Genomic DNA, 21,001 nt, shown 5'->3' on the forward strand with positions numbered 1-21,001 from the left:
GCACCCGGGGAGCCGTCTGTCTGCGCACACGCGCTGAGTCTGTTTGTGTAATACATATATAGATAGATATATAGATATATGCTGTAATGCTGGGACAAGAGTGTGGCGTCTTGAACTCTTTCTGCACACCGCTTCCCGCCCCCCAGGTTTAACCCCTTCGCCTCTGCAGTCAAACTGTTGCACGCGCGTCGAGGAAGCGGGTTGGGAGGTCTTTAAGTTTAAAGGACTCACTTCTGATAGAGAATGTCTTGGAGGATTTTGTAAATATGTGTAGTAGGCGAATTGGTCGTCGTCGTCATCATTTTTTTTTTTATAGGGAGAGAAACTGAACCTAATTTGTGTAGTTCAGGTTGTTTTTTTTTAATGTTTCATAGGCTGGAGAGGAAGGGAGGTGGAATGCTAAAACGCAGCTGATTAAATAAAAGGGACTCCGGTAAAGCTTGCAGGAGTCTATAAACTAAGGTGGGGGGGGAGTCTGAATTACTACCCAGAGGGGTCTCGGAGAAGGGACTTGGTGCGGAGAAAAGCTTTGTATTCCTGCGAAAGCCTCGGTTGCAGCCCGGAGCTGTGAAAAGATAATCTTTCTCTTCACTTAGTCTCTTTGCAGGCAGGGAAGATGCTAAAGCATCTCTTCTCCCTTTTTGAGAAAGCTTTCGCTGTTGTTGTTGTTGTTTTTGTTTTGGGGGGGGTGTTTGGAAAGGAAAGCAAGTAAGCTGCCTATAAAAGACCCAGCTGCAGCTTGGGGTGGGGGGAGGAGGAGGATGGGGAGGTTGTCTGTTTCTCTTTTCTATCTCCAGCCAGAATTCCCCCCCCCCTTTCTTCTGGAGGAGGAGATAGGAAGAGAAGAGACAGATGTCTAGGTCTTTTTCGTTTGGCCGATCCTGCTTGACAGGCTGAAGTGATCGCTGCAAGGGCAAGGCACAAGAACAGAGAGCCTGGGGTGGCTGAGCATTGCGGGTCAACCCAAAAGGGGGAGTATTGTGTGTTTGTCCCTTATGCTGGGGAGGGACAGGGCTTTTGTTTCAGAAACCTCCCCTCCCCCCCCTTTGCATCTTTTTTTTTTAAGGGAAACCGTAGCTTAGGTTGCTAGAGAGTGATGATGATTGCAGAACATCTGATTATGCAAGTTGGCCCATGATAATTATATATATAATATAATATATATATATATATATATATATGCATATGCATGCAGACAAGTAACTATATTCTGGCCACATCGTCTGTAATAACCATAGCTTGCCTGTTCCTGGGTCTGCTGGTGAAGGAGATTTGAGGTATCTTTGTAAGCAAGAGAATATTCCTCATTCCTGTGCCCCTCTGGCTCCCAAATATGGGCATATCCTGGTGAAAAGGCCACTCAGATTGCCTAATTTGTTGGTTGCTGCTGCTGCTGCTGTCTAACCCTGGCTTCCTGTAATACACTGCAGGCAGAACAAAGCGCTGTCACAACTGTGCCTCATGCTTGTCGCCTCCTGCCTGCAAGCAGCTGAACGTTTCCTGCTCAATATCAGGCAGAAAGGGATGGATGAGACACAATGAGAGATTCAGGTAATGCCACAAAAAATACGTTCGATATCTGTTGCTGTGTGAAAGCTGCCGTCGCTGGAGCATTGTCTGTGCATGGCCACTTTGTTGAACTCTGTTTTCCGTCTGTGGTTGCATCGCTTTGATTTTTTTTTTTTAAAGTGAGAAGTGCGGAGCCCTGGAGTTGATTTACACACTGATACAAAAGCAAATGAAACTGAAGTGGAAACTAGTTGGTTGTTCATTTTAAATCCCTGCCGAAGGAGGTAGATTTTTGATTATTCAGTTGTGGACTGCTATAATTTTTGAGGAAAATTTTTGAAGAAAAAATTTTGAAATTATTTTGAAAATAATTTGGGGACAATAACTAAGAAAAAGCATGTTTTGTACCATGATTCATCTGTTTATAACAACCAATTTTGGTTGGTTACTATTACAGGCTGATTTTTTTTAAAAAAACAGATTATTAGGAAAACAAGTAGGGATAAAATGTCAAGTTTTCACAATAGCTGTAATATTTGGATCTAATATGCAATTCAGTGACTTTGGAAGCTATTCACCGTTTGGAAAATGTTTGAAAACTGGTAAAAGATATGAACGCAGTGGTTTACAGTTGCTGAGGTTGTGGAGGTCGAGAACATAAGGGTTGTTTTTGATTAATTTGTAGCAGAGGATAGATGTGTGTGTGTATGTATGTATGTATGTATGTATATATATATAGCTGTTAAGTTTTTTTCACTCACAAGTTTCTGTTTCCATTAACTCTATAAACCATGGTCTCTTATTTTGTCCTTGTCCTCTTTCAAAGTGACACTTCTGCATGACAGAATTTTAGTCATTAAACAAAAAACAAAAAAGGTACTCCATAAAATTTTCTTTTTTAAAAAAATTCAAGTTTGCCAACTATGCTATCCCTCCCCCCCAAATCTTTAAACTCCGGCTGAGGTAATAGGCTTGCCCGAAGAACCTTGAAAGAATGAAAAATAACATACTACTTAGAGGGATTATGATCAAATCTGTCACTGATTTCATTTAAGTGTTGAGCTTGTCATTGAGGATAAACACAAAGTGACTTTGTTTTGGTTTCTTTAATTATTGTTGTGCAATGAGAACCTTTCTAGGAAAAGAATGTTTTGAAATTTGTTTATAAGACTATTATTCTTAACTCTCTAGAACACTGACTAATATGAAACGAAAGAGCAACAAAAAAAGGAGGTGGTGGACTCCTCTCCTGTCTTTTGCCTTCATTTACAATAATTTTTTTTAAAACTCCGGGGATTGCTCAGCTAAGTGGATAATTTGTAACAGCTGCTGCTTTTCCAAGGTGACATTTCTACAGCTGTCAAGTAAAGCCAGGAGAGAGAAAACTTTTGGGTACAATCTGTCAACCATTGTTTCTACCCAGCTAGTATTAAAATGCATAAGGCTCACCTAAGAAATCCTTGTGGTTTGGAAAATGACTTAAAATGGGAATTTATTTGGGTAATGCTGGAAGAAAATTACACAGACTACTTGGTATATGCTGATAAAAAAGTGTGAGACATTAGCGCACAAGCCCCATATTTAGAAAAAAATCACTTTGTTCATATTAACATTCTTAGAATGTTGTGAATGCAATTTTTTAAAAAAACGAACCAACAAAAGTCAGCAATTTGATTTAGATTTGTTGTATCTGTGTTTCTGGACACTGCTTTATTTGGAAGTTATCCATAGAATTCTTTCATAAAATGCATTCATGTAATGTATAAACGGCTTGCTAATTCTGATGAAGTTAATACCTGATCTGTGTTTTGTCTTTAAGTCTTGTGCGGTTCTTCCATTTCAAGTTAATAAAATGAACTTTAATAGGATTAAAGGATATCAAGATAAATAACTTAGCAAGCTACCTAAAGCTAATAAAGATTATTCTCGTCAATGCCTGGAAGAAAACAGGGACAAAGTTTTTTCAGGATATATAGTACATGTGCAAGATTTAGTGCAGACATGTTTTCAATATTAAATTATGAACTTTTGCACATAATGCTAAACCATGGCTTAGTTTCATATGGGCGCCCTTACCATTCTTTTCCCTCTCTTTTTGCGGTGTGGCCAGAAAGCAATTAAGACTTGTAACCCTAAATGACATATAAGTTATTTAAAATGAAAAAGGATCTCGCATTTTTGTGAAAACAAACTGACTTAAACTGTAATTTATAGTTTGTCTAAATGCCAATATTATGCCAGACTGCATTTGTATGTCATAATAAGAATAAGAATTCATATAAGAATAAACAGGCTTTGATTAGAAAATTTATGTGTGACCACACTGGGAATATTGAATTGAGTTCAAAAATTGCTCTGTTTCAGAAAAAGATACAGAACAGGCTCAGAAACTAATAGTCCAAATAATAAACTTTTCTTAAAGCTACTAGTTCAATATCTGGAACTTTTAAGCTTATAAAAAAGGTGATTAATGGAAGACATAATTATTTGTTCATGGTATAAAGAAATTGGATAGAAATACATTTCTTCCTCTCTTATAATTCCACTGATTATCCAGTGAAGCACATTGATAAGTGACTGGTAATGACTGTAATGACATACAGAAGGTTATGGGTTCATTATTTCAAGATAATCAACTTCAAAATGGCATTTGGCTGAGTCCTTTATGAATTTGTCTATTATTAGCACATAATGACTTAATATTTGTAAAAATAATAAAGGCAGGATATAAATAAATACATAAATCAATAACATGATCATTATTTGAAAAATAAAGGACAAAGTAGCTAGCTTTTCCATTCATATCTTGTTGGCCACTGGGCAAGCAGAAGGTTCAAATGCAACTCTTCAGATGGTTTTAAACTTGCTAGAGACAAATTACCGTATATACTCGAATATAAGCCGATCCGAGTATAAGCCGAGGTCCCCAATTTTACCCCAAAAACTGGGGTAAACTGGGGACTCGAGTATAAGCCGAGGGTGGGAAATGAGGCACCTACCGGTTGGGGAAACCCTCCCTCCCTCAGCTGAGAAGGCTGGCGGCTCCCCCGCCCCGCCCTCTCACTGCACCGGCAGGGCTTCCGTCCGGTAAAATGTGAAAAAAAGAAAAAAAAACAACTTGAGTATAAGCCGTATATACTCGAGTATAAGCCGAGGGGCTTAAAAAAAAAAAAACTCGAGTATAAGCCATATAGACCCGAGTATAAGCCGAGGGGACGTTTTTCAGCACAAAAAATGTGCTGAAAAACTCGGCTTATACTCGAGTATATACGGTAAGTTTCTGTTGACAATATTCCTTCAGGTACAATCTGTTGAAGGGGATGAGTGAGACAAAGAAGGGCAAGTGAAAGGCAGCCAAGCAAAAGTGATTGAGCAAGTATGCAAGAGAGACAAGGCAAGGAAAATAGGATAGGAGTTTTGAAAAATAGAGTAGGAGTGTGTGATAGATAATGGACTGGGCAATAGAGCAAGTGACATCAGTGGTCAGGTGATGGGCTAAGAGACCTATGGATCAAGCAATAGAGCAAGAGTGAGTGAGTGAGTAAGTGAAGAAAGGAAGGAAATATAAGTGAAAGAGAAAGATGAGTGAATAGGAAAGACCAAGCAAATGTCATCAGTGACAACATAAGTGAGTGAGTGAAATTTGGAGAGGGGGGGACTGCAGTACATGATTCCTGGAGAATCTCTCATTCACCACAGAGTAGAGGTAGAAAACTTCTATCTGCTACCATGGATTTCATTTTGACAAAACATGCCTCTCCCCAAACCATCCCCAAACCAACTCCACATTAGGGAGTGCAATTAGTGGTAGAAGCAGTAAAAAAGCCACCAGTATTTTTTTTAACTTCTCCCTTTACCATATTTTCATAATGCCTCATGGAGTGAATGAAAGTACATTAAGTATGTCTAGAGCCTGACAAGTTCTTATGGAATAAAAGTAGCTAGTAATTTATTTCCTTCTGTGTGTTCTTCTTTTTAATGGCTATATGTTATTTCTGTTTCAGTTAGAATTCAGGCCCGGTCAGATGGAAACAGCTTTGTGTCAGTTTTGGAAGGCAATTTTCTTTTTGCTTCTTAACTGCCGCATATTTGAGCTGGGGAAGTTGGGAGGCAGTTGTTGTTGGAGCGGTAGAAAGTTAGTCATAACAACATTCCGTATTCAAGGACTTTTGCCTGTGTCTGATGTAGACTGTCTGAAGATTGTATCCAATTGAGTGTGAAGAGTTGATTGGACACTGTGATGAACTTGTGGGTGTGGGGCAGGGCTGTGAACTGTCAACTGGGTGTGGAAAACCTGGAAGCTTTCAGTTTCAGGTTTTCCCAGTTGTGCCAATATGACATCTCTAATAAATTGGAACTTTGAGGAACCTCAAGCCTCAGAGCTTTATTTCGTTGGGGGTGTTCCTTGGAACCCTGACATTTTGGTTCTGGTAGGTGACATAGTTGTAGAGAATATGGTCCTCTTGATTTGTTTACACATTTTAGCGGTATTTGGAATCGTTTTCCAATAGTATTCTTTTGGATGGCTTAAAAAGGTTGGAAATTGGGGTCACCATTAAGTGATGGTTTTGTTCCTACCAAAGCAATTGATCTAATTGGTGGTTGAGCTCTTGGGAGCCCAGTGTGGTATTCCCCAGAGCTTGGTATTTTTCCTCTTTATTGAACATCTGTATGAAATTGCTGGAGGAGATCATTGGTCTGTTCAGATCAGGTTATACATAGCCACCTAGACCAGACCAGAAATGTTGTGGAAGTTCTGAATTGGTGCATAGAGGCTGTATGAATTAAATCCTTACAAGACAGAGTTGCTATTTGTCAGGAAACAACTAAGACATTTATTAACATTGGTCCTGTAAGTTTCAACCAAGTCTCCTCGGTTCTTAGAAGTAAGTTATATCAGCTCCTTTAGTACTTTAATTTGAGTGGCTATCATGTGTGGTTTATTATTTCTTTTGACTTTTTTCAGTTCATAGTATACTGTAATTGTGGTCCACTGACCAGAATCCTACAGATTGAGGCATCTTATAAATAAAAATAAGTAGTCTATAACAAGAGAAAAGGCCCTTTCAGTGTTTGCAACAGCATTCTAGAACTTTGTCCTGTAGAACATGAAAGCTGTTATATCTAACTTTCATTCACCAACTTATTTTTATTCTGTTAGGACTTTGCCTTTTTTGCATTTGTTGCTTTATGTAATGATTAAAGGTTTGCTAGCATCTTTGTCTGTCTTGGACTTCACTGTACTTTAGAAGATTGTAATTTTAAATAATTAAAATCATCAGCCCAAAATGCACTGAGCTTTGTGCTTTGGTATTTCTGTGATGACATACTATCACATAGTATACTGTGACATAGTATCCTTCCAGCAATTTCTCAGCCCTTCTCCAGTTAAGAGGAGCATGATACTCTAGCTGTTGAAATACAGTGGTGTGCTTAAAGTATTGAGACATGTAACAACTTAGAAGACAGCCAAGGTCCAATTTTGACCAGTTTTGTCACATCTATGGCTGCTTGTGCTCTAAAACCTACCACACTTCATTTAGCCATTGCCATGGAGTTAAATTAGTTTAGTTTCTGTGTAAAAGTCTACCTTAGGCTATTTCAATTACAGAAAAGCTAGATGTGAGCTTGGAGCTCTTCGTTTGTTTGTTAGTTTAGTGCAGATTCATCTCTTCAGACTGCAGAAAAACCCTTCCAGTCTGAGATCCGTTTTGTTCCAGCATTGGAAGTGCTGCAATAATATTAATTTTCTATGAATATTATTGGGTGGGTGGGGATTTTGTTTACTCTGAGAGTTTTATTCCCAAGAGTTACAGTATAAAGCAGAATGCTACAATTTCCTGATAAAAGCCTCTGAATTATGTAAACATGATTTTAAGGGATGAATTATGTCCAAGGATTAAATGCTATGGCTTTACTGCAGAACTGCTTTCTTTCAAATAATCTCCCTTGATGTTGAGCTTGGTACACGGTGCAATAATTTTCTTGGGACTGCCAACCATCTCCAGAACTGAAATCAGGATGGCGTTTTGTGGAGCACTAATAAATGTGGAGGAATGAACATGTAGAAATGGGAAAGAATTTCACAACTGCCAATATCTGTTTAGGAATTTTCGAGGAGCTGTCTGACTGTCATCCTTCTAAAGTAGAGATGCCATCCCAGTGGCCTGATGCAGCAACCAGCAAGCATAGAAGTGAGAAGAGCAAGGAAGCTGTGAAAGAGTGGCAAGTTTAATTCTTAGGAGTAGTAAGAAATCAGAGGAACAAAGAGGAGGTTTGGGAACAGCTTCTGTGCAAATGCAACGTGTGAGCCCCCTTAGTCTTTGATAAGCATTGTTGCAAACCATTCCTGTATGGGTCAAGGGAGCAGTTGCTGGTGCCCCCTGAGGCCTGCGAAGAAAGGGATAAAATTACAGTAACGATTAAAAAGGAAAAAAGCAATTGGTATGTGACATTTTTGTGGCACGCTTGGCCGGTTTGAAGACTCCAAACATGCTAGTTGTGCAGATTTTAAAGCAAGTCAATTTCAATCATATCTTTGGAACAGTGTCTGCACTCAATTATTTTACATAGGTTTGTATTAGGCTGCAAAATCGCACTGGAGATGAATGCTGCTTTTGCTGGGTAAAGAGTCATTGGGGCTAAAATTTGATTTAAAGCAGCCTGAGGTCTTTGCATCCCTCGAGGGAAAAAAGCTACAGTCCCCTGGGTTCTTATGGCATAATGTGTCTGAGCTGTTTTCTTTCTAGCTCAGCTATAGTGTAAGCTAAATTGGAAAACAGACATTTAATACTGAAGCTTTGCAGGGCTTTGGGGAAATCTGTTTTCTGATTGGCAGGAATTGTTGCCTCAGCCCGCCTTCTGGGCTCCAGCCAGGTTTCGAGCTGTTTACAGGTCCTTAAAGGGGAAAGGTGACACAACAGCTCATAATAATTGCCCTGAATATGACTGAGTAAATGTTCATCATTCTATGAAGGCCACCTTAAAATACCTGATGGATTGATCTTGGCCACTTTGACTGATTGCAATTGCTTAGTATCCTAGATTGAAGATAGTACAAGGGCCTGTTTGTTTCTTCTTCTCTTCTATAGGGAACAAAGCCTTGTGGCGAAATCTTGGAGGGCTGAAAGGTGTGGTGATTTTTTTTTTTTTTTTTGCTACTGACCATTTTTTCACTCTGCTGGTCTTCTGAGCTGATTGCAGCCTTCAGAAAAAAAGAATCCTCCTAGTTGCAAAATTATTAGCATGCTATCCTATCATGTAAGAACATTTTTTTTCAGTGTAACAGATGAGTGATGACTTGGTATTTTAGTAGCTACCACTTTACAGCAACCGTTCAGAGTGGTTTTTTTTTTCTGCAAACAGCAAAGCAGGTTTGTACAATATATATATTAAAAATGTGGATGAGGAATCGGAGGTTACATTTATTGCATGAAGCGGAGGATGGGGGGATTTTTTGTACCTCCAAAACCTGCAGAGCTAGGAGGGCAGAAAGATTGAGGAAGATAACAGTGATTGGCTGATGATGATTCTACAAGTAGTCCTCAATTTACACCCATTTGTTTAGTGACTACGAAGTTTTCACTTACGACTGTTGCAGCAGCCCTGTGGTCATGTGATCAAAATTCAGATACTTGGCAACGGGCAAGTGTGCCGTCCTGGGGTCACGTGATCAACCATCTTTTGCGATCTTGTGACAAGCAAAGTTGTTGGGAAAGCCAGCTTCACTTAACAGCCATGTTACCAACTTAACAGCTTCAATCATTCACTTAACAGCTGTGTCAAGAAAGGTTGTAACATGGAACAAAACTCACTTAACAACTGTCTTCCTCAGCAGTGGATATTTTGGACTCAATTGTGGTTGTAAGTCGAGGACTACCTATACTCCATTTCTAGAAAGAAAGCTGTCTATGGCTGTTGATTCATTTTGGGAGGTTTAAATTCTGTCAGGAATGTACATTTTAAGATAGAAATTCTAAGTGTTTGAATGAAATAGAAACATATTAGACACAACTCAGTGGGAAATGTTTTCATTTATTTTTGGTCACAGTTTTTTTCAGTAACTTCTTTTTACTGCAAGTGAAATGTAAATAACTTTTTTTATTTTCAGTATTTGGGGAAGCATATCCTTGTTTACTATATATACAAGAAAAGGCACAATTCATGAACAAGACAGAGGTGCCAGCGGGAGTATGTGGGTGTAGATAAAACAATCCATTGAAGTCTAGGTACATAGATAGTGATGAATACTGACTAGGAGAATGGAAAACTTCTTTGGATAGAGGAAAAAAATGGAAGCAGGCTTTGTGGAGGAAAGTATTGGCAATGGCTCGTTGTGAGAAGCATGCTTGTAGAGTTCAAGCTCTTTTAAATTAAATAGTTATTTTTTCAGATGGTTGGCATGATTCTAATGTAATCTAGGAAGACAGAAAAATATTTGGTATGATGGCCACTTTTTAGGGTGTGGGCTAGTGTTAGATTCTGAATTTGTGGGGTATTTTGGTTGGAGCACAACTGAGCTTTAAAATCAGTAAATCTATAATAAAAACGATTTTATTTTTTCTTTCTGTATTGGCTATACTGCAATTTGTGACTTCCTGCACTAATTGTAAAACCTGGGTTCACAAAAAATGGGTAGGCCAAGCATAGCGATGGAAGTGGGAAGTAATAGTTCAGTAGTATCTGGAAGGATGCAGATTTCCCATACCTTTCAACTTTCAACCTTTCAACTTTAACAGAATTACACAGCGACCAACAAATCGCCTCTGGAGTGTTCACAAGCAGGATATGGAAGCTTATTACTCTTTCCCTATGGTTGCTTTGCAACTGGTATTTGGAGGCATTGAGGTAACATTGATTCTTCAGTATTAATGGTCATTGATATACTTGTCCAAATGAATTTATACACACCTCTTTTAAAGCCATTCAAGTTGGAGATCATCCCCATACCTTGTGTCTCTGGAGATTCTCAATCGTCCAGGTCATGGTTGTCCCAAAAATGCTGTTCAAAAGGCAACTGGACAAACAAATGCAATTACAACCTTAATTGTACACTCTTAGAACTAAAAGCACCTCTCATTCATGTATATATGCATAACTACTATCTTAAAGGCTGGATGGCCAGGTTATGTTTGGAAGACAGGTTATGTTTGGAAGACAGGTTATGTTTGGAAGAAAATCTGGAACTGAACACACTCAAAACAGTAGAAATGGTGGTAGACTTTAGGAGAAACCCTTCCATACTTCCACCTCTCACAATACTAGACAACACAGTATCAACAGTAGAAACCTTTAAATTTCTAGGTTCTATCATATCGCAAGATCTAAAATGGACAGCTAACATCAAAAACATCATTAAAAAAGGACAACAAAGAATGTTCTTTCTGCGACAACTCAGTAAGCTCAAACTGCCCAAGGAGCTGCTGATTCAGTTCTACAGAGGAATTATTGAGTCTGTCATTTGCACCTCTATAACTGTCTGGTTCGGTTCTGCAACCCAACAAGAAAAACACAGACTTCAGAGGATAATTAGAACTGCAGAAAAAATAATTGCTACCAACCTGCCTTCCATTGAGGACCTGTATACTGCACGAATCAAGAAGAGGGCCGTGAAAATATTTACAGACCCCTCGCATCCTGGACATAAACTGTTTCAACTCCTACCCTCAAAACGACGCTATAGAGCACTGCACACCAGAACAACTAGACACAAGAACAGTTTTTTCCCGAAGGCCATCACTCTGCTAAACAAATAATTCCATCAACACTGTCAAACTATGTACTGAATCTGCACTACTATTAATCGTCTCATAGTTCCCATCACCAATCTCTTTCCACTTAATGACTGCATGACTATAACTTGTTGCTGGCAATCCTTATGATTTATATTGATATATTGACCATCAATTGTGTGGTAAATGTTGTACCTTGATGAACGTATCTTTTCTTTTATGTACACTGAGAGCATATGCACCAAGACAAATTCCTTGTGTGTCCAATCACACTTGGCCAATAAAATTCTATTCTATTCTATTATGCATGGTATATTGTTCTACATTTGCCATACATTTATTTATATGCATACCAATCAATGTGTGGCTTGTACCATCTTGGAAGTCTTTCTCACACCTCCTGGTATTGTTTTATAGACAATTGTTGTCTTGTTCTGTTCTTATGGGATTTTTCTGATGTTTGTGGAGCCATCTTTTGAAAAATTATGTCTTTGCATACTTTGTTGTGCCTTCCTTGAAGTCATCCACATGCTATGTAAGCTCACCTGATACAAATTCTGCCTTTTTGGTCTGTATAGAGTCCCATCTTCTTCACCTTTCAAATATAAGGCAATTATTAATGGCAGTTATACTAATAGTGGTTGACATGGTTTGAACACATGCAAACAGCATCACAAAATGTCACATACAGTATAATTAAGTCAGTATCCAAAATGCCCCAGTGCTTTCACCTCCCAACCCTATTGAGTTGATTTCATCTAATTTGGGAGAAGCAGCACATTTGCATTAATGCTTCTATTGACAACTCGCCCAAATCCATTGGCCCATCAATTAATTTACTTTGAAAAACTGAGAAATGTTTAATGAAAATTAATTCAAAGAACTAGTCAAAACCTGTAAATGTTTTGTAGCTCATAGTTTGAAATGTTTTTAGTTTGTTGGGCTTGATGCTAATGAGTACCTAATTAAAGCAGCAAATCTGCTTTAAATGTATATATTTACATGTTTTTATCTGTATGTACAGTGGGCATGCATTGTAATGTTTGCAGTGTAATATATTAGCACATGCAACATGCAGCATTAGTTCTTTTTTCCTGCACTGAATTGCTTATAAAGAAGTTTCATTTTAGGTGGAACAAAATAGGAATTTTGTTTGTACCCCATTTTACTATCCAAAGCTAAATCATCATTAGTTTGTTCAGCAGAAATTGGTTTATACTAATATTTTATCTTATAATTTTCTAGATGTTACTTCTAGGGTACACTGGCTAAATTCTAATTCTGAAAACACCTTGTTCCCACAGTACTACTAGTACTGTCTTATGTCAGCACACAGTACTAATAGTACTATCTTACATCTAAGGATATTTACCCATGTAGTGTATGGCTGTATTCTTCTTCTTCTTCTTCTCATCTTTTCTACTACCTTATCCTATTGGTATCTTATTATTATATTATCTTGTTTGTATGAATGTACACTGATTATATTACCTTGTTGTTTGTATGTACACTGAGAGTTTATACACTGGAGACAAATTCCTTGTGTATCCAATCACACTTGGCCAATAAAGTATTCTGTTCTGTTCTTTTCCATTCCATTCCATTCCATTCCATTCCATTCCATTCCATTCCTGGTTTAGGGTCATCTTATTGCTTAAGTAAATGGATAAATGCTAGTGCCTCTCTCCTTCCTTATAGAGTCAAGGATTCTTGTGTATCAATCTGGCATGGTCTTTAGCTAATGCTGCAGCTGAGCACTGTTGGAGAGCTTATTCTTTTGGTCAAGGAAACCTGCTTTGCTGAGCTTCCGCTTCTAGATGGCTTAACATGCACCACATGTACCGCACCTACTTCCTGTAAGCACTGCCAACAAATTCTTCCTGTGGTTAAGACTTATACTATTTTATGTATTTATTTAACTTTGAGTAAATCCGGGTAATACAAATGTCTATTTTCTCTTTTTTTCCTAATTCTTTTAAGGCAGAAGTATGTTTTACGCTCAGGCATTTATTTATGAGTATTGTATGTAGTATACTATTTTACTTTAACTTATTGAAAATAGTATACTTCCAATTGCCTGATTTGCTTTTTCCTAGCGTTGCCTTTCTTCCACGTCATTTCTATCAGTTCCATAATGCATATTATTGGTGTAATTAAAACCTTGGAAACTCATTTTGAAGAAAAGATTGAACTAAATGAACTGGCTAGAATAAACAAGAAGCCATATTTCTCTTTCAACAGTGTTACTCAACCTTATGTAAATTTAAGATGCTAAGGGGAACTGGCAAACTACTTATAAACAATTGCAGAAAAACCCTGCATAGACATTTTTATGAAGTCACCAGTAATCAAATTTGATCCAAAGGAAATCTTACCTGAAAGCTTAAAGCTAGAGATAAGTAAAAATGAAAGAGTTCCTGAGGCATTCATTTAAGCAAAAGTAGTTCTGTAGTCTATAGGAATATAATTCCAAATTCATGGTAATAAACTGAGAGCCTCTGAGAGGCTCCCCCCCCAACATTTGGCTTTCTTTAAGGAAAAAACAATACTTGTACTGCCATCTGTAGCTTACCAAATGATATACATTTTTTTTCAGCAATAGATTTTTAGACCAATGAGAGTCCACTTTCTTTATTTCTGGAATAGGATAATGATCTTTTTCTTTTTGGAGATTATGGAGATATAGGTACTACAACTTCAGTTTCTCTACAAGATTAATCTTAGTCATTTAGGTCACAGTTGTTTAAAGTTTACCTCAACAGGTAGCAACAACTGCTGGCTTTGGCTGATGTAGAAAACTTAGTAGGATCAAGTTTGGTTGGTTCTTGGATAATAGATCACCCCAGAGGAGCTGTGCTACAGTCTACACAAACACATAGATATACACACCCATCTTGGGAAAGGTAATGGCAAACCATTTCCATCTTGTCACCAAAAGACCTGAATGGATAGTCCATATAAGACACCAGGACTTTTAAAATCCAATGTACTTTTTCGGAGTAAGAAATAGGTTTTTAAAGACGTAGATGAGAGAACAGAAAATAAACATTAGGCCTTTCTTAATAGCCATCTGTATCTTTAAAGACCAACTTCTTACTCTGAGAAAATATATTGGATTTTAAAAGTTGTCATAAGTGGTATTGCTTTGACTCTAGGAGGGACATACAGTACAGGTAGTCCTCGACTTATGACCATAATTGAGCCCAAAATTTCTGTGAGTTTTGCCCCATTTTATGATCTTTTTTGCTACAGTTAACTGCAGTTGTTAAGTGAATGGCTTCCCTATTGACTTTGCTTGTCAGAAGGTGATCACATGACCCTGGGACACTGAAGCCATCATAAATTTGACTCAGTCATCTGAATTCAAGCATCTGAATTTTGATCACATGACCACGGGTATGCTGCAACTGTCATAAGTTTGAAAAATGGTCATAAGTCATTTTTTTCAGTACTGTTGTAACTTGTCACTAAGTGAACTGTTGTAAATTGAGGACTACCTGTATATGGATTATCTGTAGGCGGTGTTTATATCAACTTCAAATGTTGAATTTGTTGGCTATTTGTTTCCCAGAGTTTGGACCATTTGGGATGAGGCTGCTACAAATCTTAATTAATGACTAATCTGCCTCCGTCTGGTTGGTTAATCAGTGATAAATTAGGTGATTAAATATAAATATATTTGCATATTACCAAAACATAACTGTAGCTGCCTTTCTGCATGAAGTTAGAATTTACAGTGCAACCCAAACAAAGATCTCTCTCGAGTGTTACTAGGGTTGTTTTATTTCTTCCCACCAGAACTAAATTAGTATTAGAAAGTAATCTGTTTATCAAGATTTGGTTTCTTCAGATTAAACAAAAATTTTCATTGATCTGGTTCAACTGGTTTTCACTCTACAAGTTGAAACACTGCGAATACTGTTCAGAATATCTAAAATAATATACACGCCATTTAGGAAGAGTATAATAAAACACATATTCCAGACTAAAGAAAGTTAATCATGATTATATTCCAGATACATTTCACCTTTTTTTGGCTTATTGATTTCAATCTTGAATAAATATGTAGAGTTTCCAGGGATAAAATTGCTGTACCACAACAAAACAGTAGCTCCTTTATTTTGGCTTATTATCATATGCACTAAGAGTCATCAAGAAATGTATGGTTTGGTTTAGATTTTTAAACAAGAATTTATATCCAACATAATTAATATAATATAATATAATATAATATAATATAATATAATATAATATAATATAATATAATATAATATAATATAATATAATATAATATATAATAATATTATAATAATATAATTAATTTTCTGATTAATTGATTGCAAATGCGGTTTAGGATTATGTCTATGCTTTATTTGTGAGGTTTATTTCATTCTTCATTTGTTTTTGTATCACATCTAGACTTTTAAACATTTCACAGAGGCAGATGCTAGAACAGCTAAAAAAGCAAGAAAACAAATCAGGAATTATCCAATACTCCCCCCCCCCAATTATATTGCATGTCTGTAAGTCTGACTATGGGTTGTTTTTGGTTTAATCATATGAACTGTGATTAAAATATTCTGTATCTCAACATGTGTGAATCCAACCAATTGAACTCAGTTACTTACTTCTGGACAAACAAGTGTAAGATTATGTCTCAAAAACACAGTTCCATGTGAATTTGTTTAATGTAAAGATTTGTATGTATTTATCCTAATCAAATTACAATTTGTAAAAAGATATTACTGTTGTATAACTTTCTTGAAACACAGTTTATGAATTGTGGTGATATTTTGGAATTTGAGGTTTTGTTCAAATAAAACAATGATTTGGAAAAGGTAACGAAGATCAAGTTGCAGTATTTTTCAAAAATCAGCTATTGATGGATATACATTTCTATATAATAGGCATTCGGTTCATATACCATATTCACGTACATGTCATACGCTACTGTATTAGTTTTGCAAAGCAAACTTCTGAAGCTAAGATTTTAATACTTTCTTTGTTACTTTCAGGGATTTTGAATGACTTTGGCAAAGAACTTTAGAAAAGAGTAGAAAGGATTAACAAGTTTCAAAGCTGATGGATGAGAAAACTAAAAATTCAGGGAAAAGTGGCAATCTAGTAGATTTTAAAATGTGTACTCTGATTTTATTTTGTGACCTTGCTTGTCAAATAGAAGAAAATATAGATACAAATCTCTTTGTGATGAGAATCAACATTATCTGTCTATAATGTACTAAAGCTCATTGTATTTATCTGTTTTTAGTCTCAAGATAACCCAAACGATGCATTATAATGCAACTGTTTTTGACTCAAGTACCTAACATCCACCAACTTCAAAGAATGTGTAAAAAATCTGGGACCCATTACTCCTATGGAATTAAAATTTCCACGATGTTCAGACAACTTTTATTTGCAAAGTTGTCACTGTTACAGTATTCCCTAGTTGCATGGTTGTGATTTACAACAATTCTGGCCTGCTACCTACAAGCAAAGTCAGTGGGGAAGCCTGCAGGAAGTTGCTCCACCTTCCACTGCTCTTTTGCCCATCCATGGTCATTCTGTTTATTGGTTTAGGTAAGTTAATAATGACTTATTATTGAAGTTCATTTGCTATTACAATTACTTTTCTATTCATGATATGTGCTCCTCTTAGTTGATCATGGCACCGTTCCAGCACTGGAGTAAAAAAAGATACAATCAATCTAAAATTTAATATTCATTCTGGTCACATCGGACTGCACTACTTTTGTCTCAAAGGATGACCCAGTGTGTCACAGGGTTGTGTAGTACTCTTATTAAAACTAAATGCGATATTTCCCCTTTAATTTGGTGGAAATTATTTTCTAAATAGTATTCTGCTTAGGTTATTAAGTTCCTTGGTGTAATTCTCTAACCATATGACATGCTGTTTTTTTAAGGATTCCAATTCTCTACTTTTTAGAAATATGTTTTAGAATCCATATGTTGTTCTTATTTTGCTTAATAGTTCTTAATGCATAGTGTAGTAATAATAGTTTATTATCAAAGAATAAGGAACATGTTTTAATGTGATAGAGCTGGATAAAGCAATTATGCTAAAAAAGAAAGGATTCTTGTAATTTAGGTTAGGTCATCTCAGTTGAGAGTACACTTGAAGGCTAATCTTTTTCCAGCGTTTATATAATTGCTTACTGTAACAGTAGTAAAACCTATTTTGCTTGCACACTAGCTTATGGCTGAACTTCAAAACGAAGCTGATCCAGGCATTATCAGCCACAATTAGATTCTTGAATCAAAGTGGTTTAAAGTAGATTAAAGTTGTACCCCAGAGGGTAAGGGGGAGAAGAATAACTTGCAATATAATGTGTGTGTTCCCCAACGTATGGATAAACCCATATAGACAAACAATCTGAGGCAATGGGGTCATGGGTCTCTGACTTAAGAAACATCGCTCAGTTTTGAGAATTTCATTGCACTTCTACAGGGGAAAAAAAATCTGTGTATTTATGTCCTTTCCCCTCTTACTCTGCTTCGCTAACTGTGATTCAATTCTTAAGCAAGTGCATATGCTTTTTTATGCCTATATGTATCTTGGATGTCTAAAATACATTTGCAGAAGTATTTGTTTCCACTAATATTTGATATAAGAAGATTAGCCTTGTTTTGGATCAGGAAGCTTCAGTCTTTCTATCTCATTGAAGATAGATTACATGGTAGATTACAACATGTTGGCCATTATTTCAGTTGGTTTCATGCTGTCTCCCTAAATTGGGAAGAATTGCTTTTATATTTCTTACATGCTATTTTTATTGCCAAATATCTCCAAAACAGATTTAAAATTGCTCTTGACCATCTTCACATTCGCTGACTTAAAAATGCTGAGAACAAGAAGCGACCACAGTTTCTGCAACAACAACAACATTCTCAACCCTAGCAGAAACAAAACGGACAAGGAAGGGAGGATAAGCAGCAGGTACCCTATGAAAACTTGGGGAAAAAAACCACAGAATTTTGTTAGTTTCATTCTTTTGCTTCACCTGACAACCAAGACGTTGATGTGAAGAGATCAATCCAGCATTCTTCTTAGAAGATATATTACAGATCTGTCAAACTGGTGGCCCATGGGCCAGATGTAACATGAGCAGGTCATGCCCCCCTGGCTTCACAAAAAAAGTCACAATATGTCACAATACGTCAGGTTGACTCAATCGATTTTGACACCTGTAATCTATTAGAACGGCCAAAGCTGAAGAACCAGGTAGAGTGAGACAGGAAATCCCTTCAAAGTTTCATCGGGGAAAGCTTGCCTCAAGACTTGCAAATTTTCAGCATTTGCAACTGAAAATTAATTTTTCAGCAGAGCATTGTCTCAGCTGCCAAAGAATATAAAACTATGACAAAAGACGAATATAGAGATGTTCTGGGAGCAGGTTAAACTTCTCATCTATGAACGTCTTTAGAGCACATAAAAGACTAAAAGGAAGAGTGACAAGTGTGCTAGTTATTTATTTTTTTTGTAGCTTAATAATTCTTATCGACAGACTTTATATGACTGGTACTGTAGCTATATGTTATAAGTGGGTTAACACTTCTTTACAAGCAATTCAGTGCTTTCCAATTGACCTATATGAATTAGGCTATATAGTGTAACTTAAATATTATTATTAAATTTTATTTAAAAAGTGCATTCTGGGTCAAAAGGAGACCCACTCTGATCATCATTGTGATTGCTGCAAGAATGAAAGAAGATATAATAAAAGAGAATTCTACCTAATTCTCTCCCACATTTTTCATAAGTAAGTTTCAGGCCTTTTTTGCAGCAAAAATAATGAAATGAACGAAATGAAAAATATTCATTTATTCCAATGCTTTCTGGAATAAATGAATTCTTACTAAACTAAAATTCAGTTTTATCACTTAACGTGTGTGGAGGTTTTTTTTTTTTTTTAAATTCAGTATAAAATGAAAGCAAAGGAATGTACTTGTAAGCAAATCCTCCCTAAGATTTTTTGGCATTAGTTCTGGTGATTTCTTAGATCAGATTCAGAACACCTGATCTGAAAATATCTAGTTTACTATTGTTGTCAGTATCTACAAAACAGATTTTTTTTCCACCCTCAATCATACTGTTCCGTCTACAGGTAGTCCTCAACTTACAACCACAATGCAGCCCAACTTTCTATTACTAAGTGAAACATTTGTTAAGTGAGTTTTGTTTCATTTTATGACCTTTCTTGCCACAATTGCTAAGTTAGTAACATAGTTGTTAAGTGAAACTCGCTTCCCCATTGACTTTGCTTGTCAGAAGGTCGCAAAAGGGGATCACATGACCCCGGGACACTGCAACCGTCATAAATACGAGACAGTTGCCAAATGTCTGAATTTTGATCACGTGACCAGGGGGATGCTGCAATGCTCATAAGTCTGAATAATGGTCATAAGTGACTTTCTTCAGTGCCGTTGTAACTTTGAACAGACACTAAATGAACTGCTGTAAATTGAGGACTACCTGTATGCTGAAATGGTTTTCTCAAAGATCCAAGCTAGACATGGTCCTCCTCTGAAACAATCCTGTTTCTTCATTTGAGTACTATAAACTGCTTCTGTTTGTAAAACTGGTTTCCTGAAAATTACTGGTTACCCTGGAATAGCTAGATTAATGAAACTTCCCAGCAGTCTCTGTAATGCTCAGTTTTTTGTTTTTTTTTATTTAAATTTTTATACCGCCCTTCTCCCGAAGGACTCAGGGCGGTGTACAGCCAAAAATAAAAACAGCAAGTATACAAAGTTAAAATATCAATTTAAAATACCTATTCCATAATGGCCGAATTAAAACCGTCAGATTGACCTAACCTAAAATACCCCATATAAAATTACAAAGGATTAAAACTTTAAAATTTAGAATTTAAAAAATCAGTCCAATCCCGCTTGAATAAATAAATGAGTTTTTAATTCCCGGCGAAAGGTCCGAAGGTCAGATATTTGGCGTAAACTGGGGGGAAGGTCGTTCCAGAGCGTAGGTGCTCCAACAGAGAAGGCCCTCCCCCTGGGGGCCGCCAGCCGGCATTGCTTGGCGGACGGCACCCTGAGGAGACCCTCTCTGTGAGAGCGTACGGGTCGATGGGAGGCATAAGGTACATAAGGTAACTTTTGATGGTATCAAAAGTTTTGAGAACGGTAGGTTTTGTGTAATGCGTAGTTGTCACTGATTAGCACTCCTGTGTTTTACTAGTATTTTTCTTGATGCAAAGCATGTGCTTGAGATTACCTTCTCAAAAGGGTCATGGCAAAAAGAGTGATTATCCAGAATAATCATGGAAACCCTTTCTCTGCTGAGGTTCACCAGAGAAGCCACATAGGTAAAGGTTTATTTCTGAATTAACAGAGACTTTTAATAAATCATCCAAATTCTTTTGTATGCATCTGTTAAGTGCTATCCTTGCTAACCATTTGTGACATATTTGTATTTGTGTTCTTCTTACCTGGTGATAAAATTGCTTGAGAACCTTCTGAAAAAAGAATTTAAAAAAGGTAAAGGTTCCCCTCACTAGTCGTTCCCGACTCTAGGAGGCGGTGCTCATCTCCGTTTCAAAGCCGAAGAGCCAGTGCTGTTTGAAGATGTCTCCGTGGTCATATGGCCAGCATGACTTAACGCCAAAGGCACATGGAAAGCTGTTACCTTCCCACCAAAGATGGTCCCTGTTTTTCTACTTGCATTTTTTACGTGCTTCTGAACTGCTAGGTTGGCAGAAGCTGGGACAAGGAACGGGAGCTCA

General features: G+C 37.0%; 1 protein-coding gene across 9 annotated transcripts in view; it reads left to right on the top strand.

Moving 5' to 3' along the window:
• RNF152 (ring finger protein 152) overlaps positions 1 to 21,001 on the top strand; it is a 44,738-nt gene that overhangs the window by 362 nt on the left and 23,375 nt on the right. For 2 of the 9 annotated variants that reach the window (XM_058176572.1, XM_058176571.1), the window contains exons 2-4: positions 1,431 to 1,551; positions 16,510 to 16,820; positions 18,057 to 18,198. The exons of 1 other annotated variant lie outside the window; for it this stretch is intronic. The gene's annotated coding sequence lies outside the window, so the exon portion shown is untranslated. 6 more of the 9 variants (XM_058176568.1, XM_058176569.1, XR_009154353.1 and 3 more) reach the window with 5 other exon arrangements.

This window comes from Ahaetulla prasina, chromosome 3 (assembly GCF_028640845.1).
Source record: "Ahaetulla prasina isolate Xishuangbanna chromosome 3, ASM2864084v1, whole genome shotgun sequence".
In the NCBI taxonomy this organism is placed as follows: Eukaryota; Metazoa; Chordata; class Lepidosauria; order Squamata; family Colubridae; genus Ahaetulla; species Ahaetulla prasina.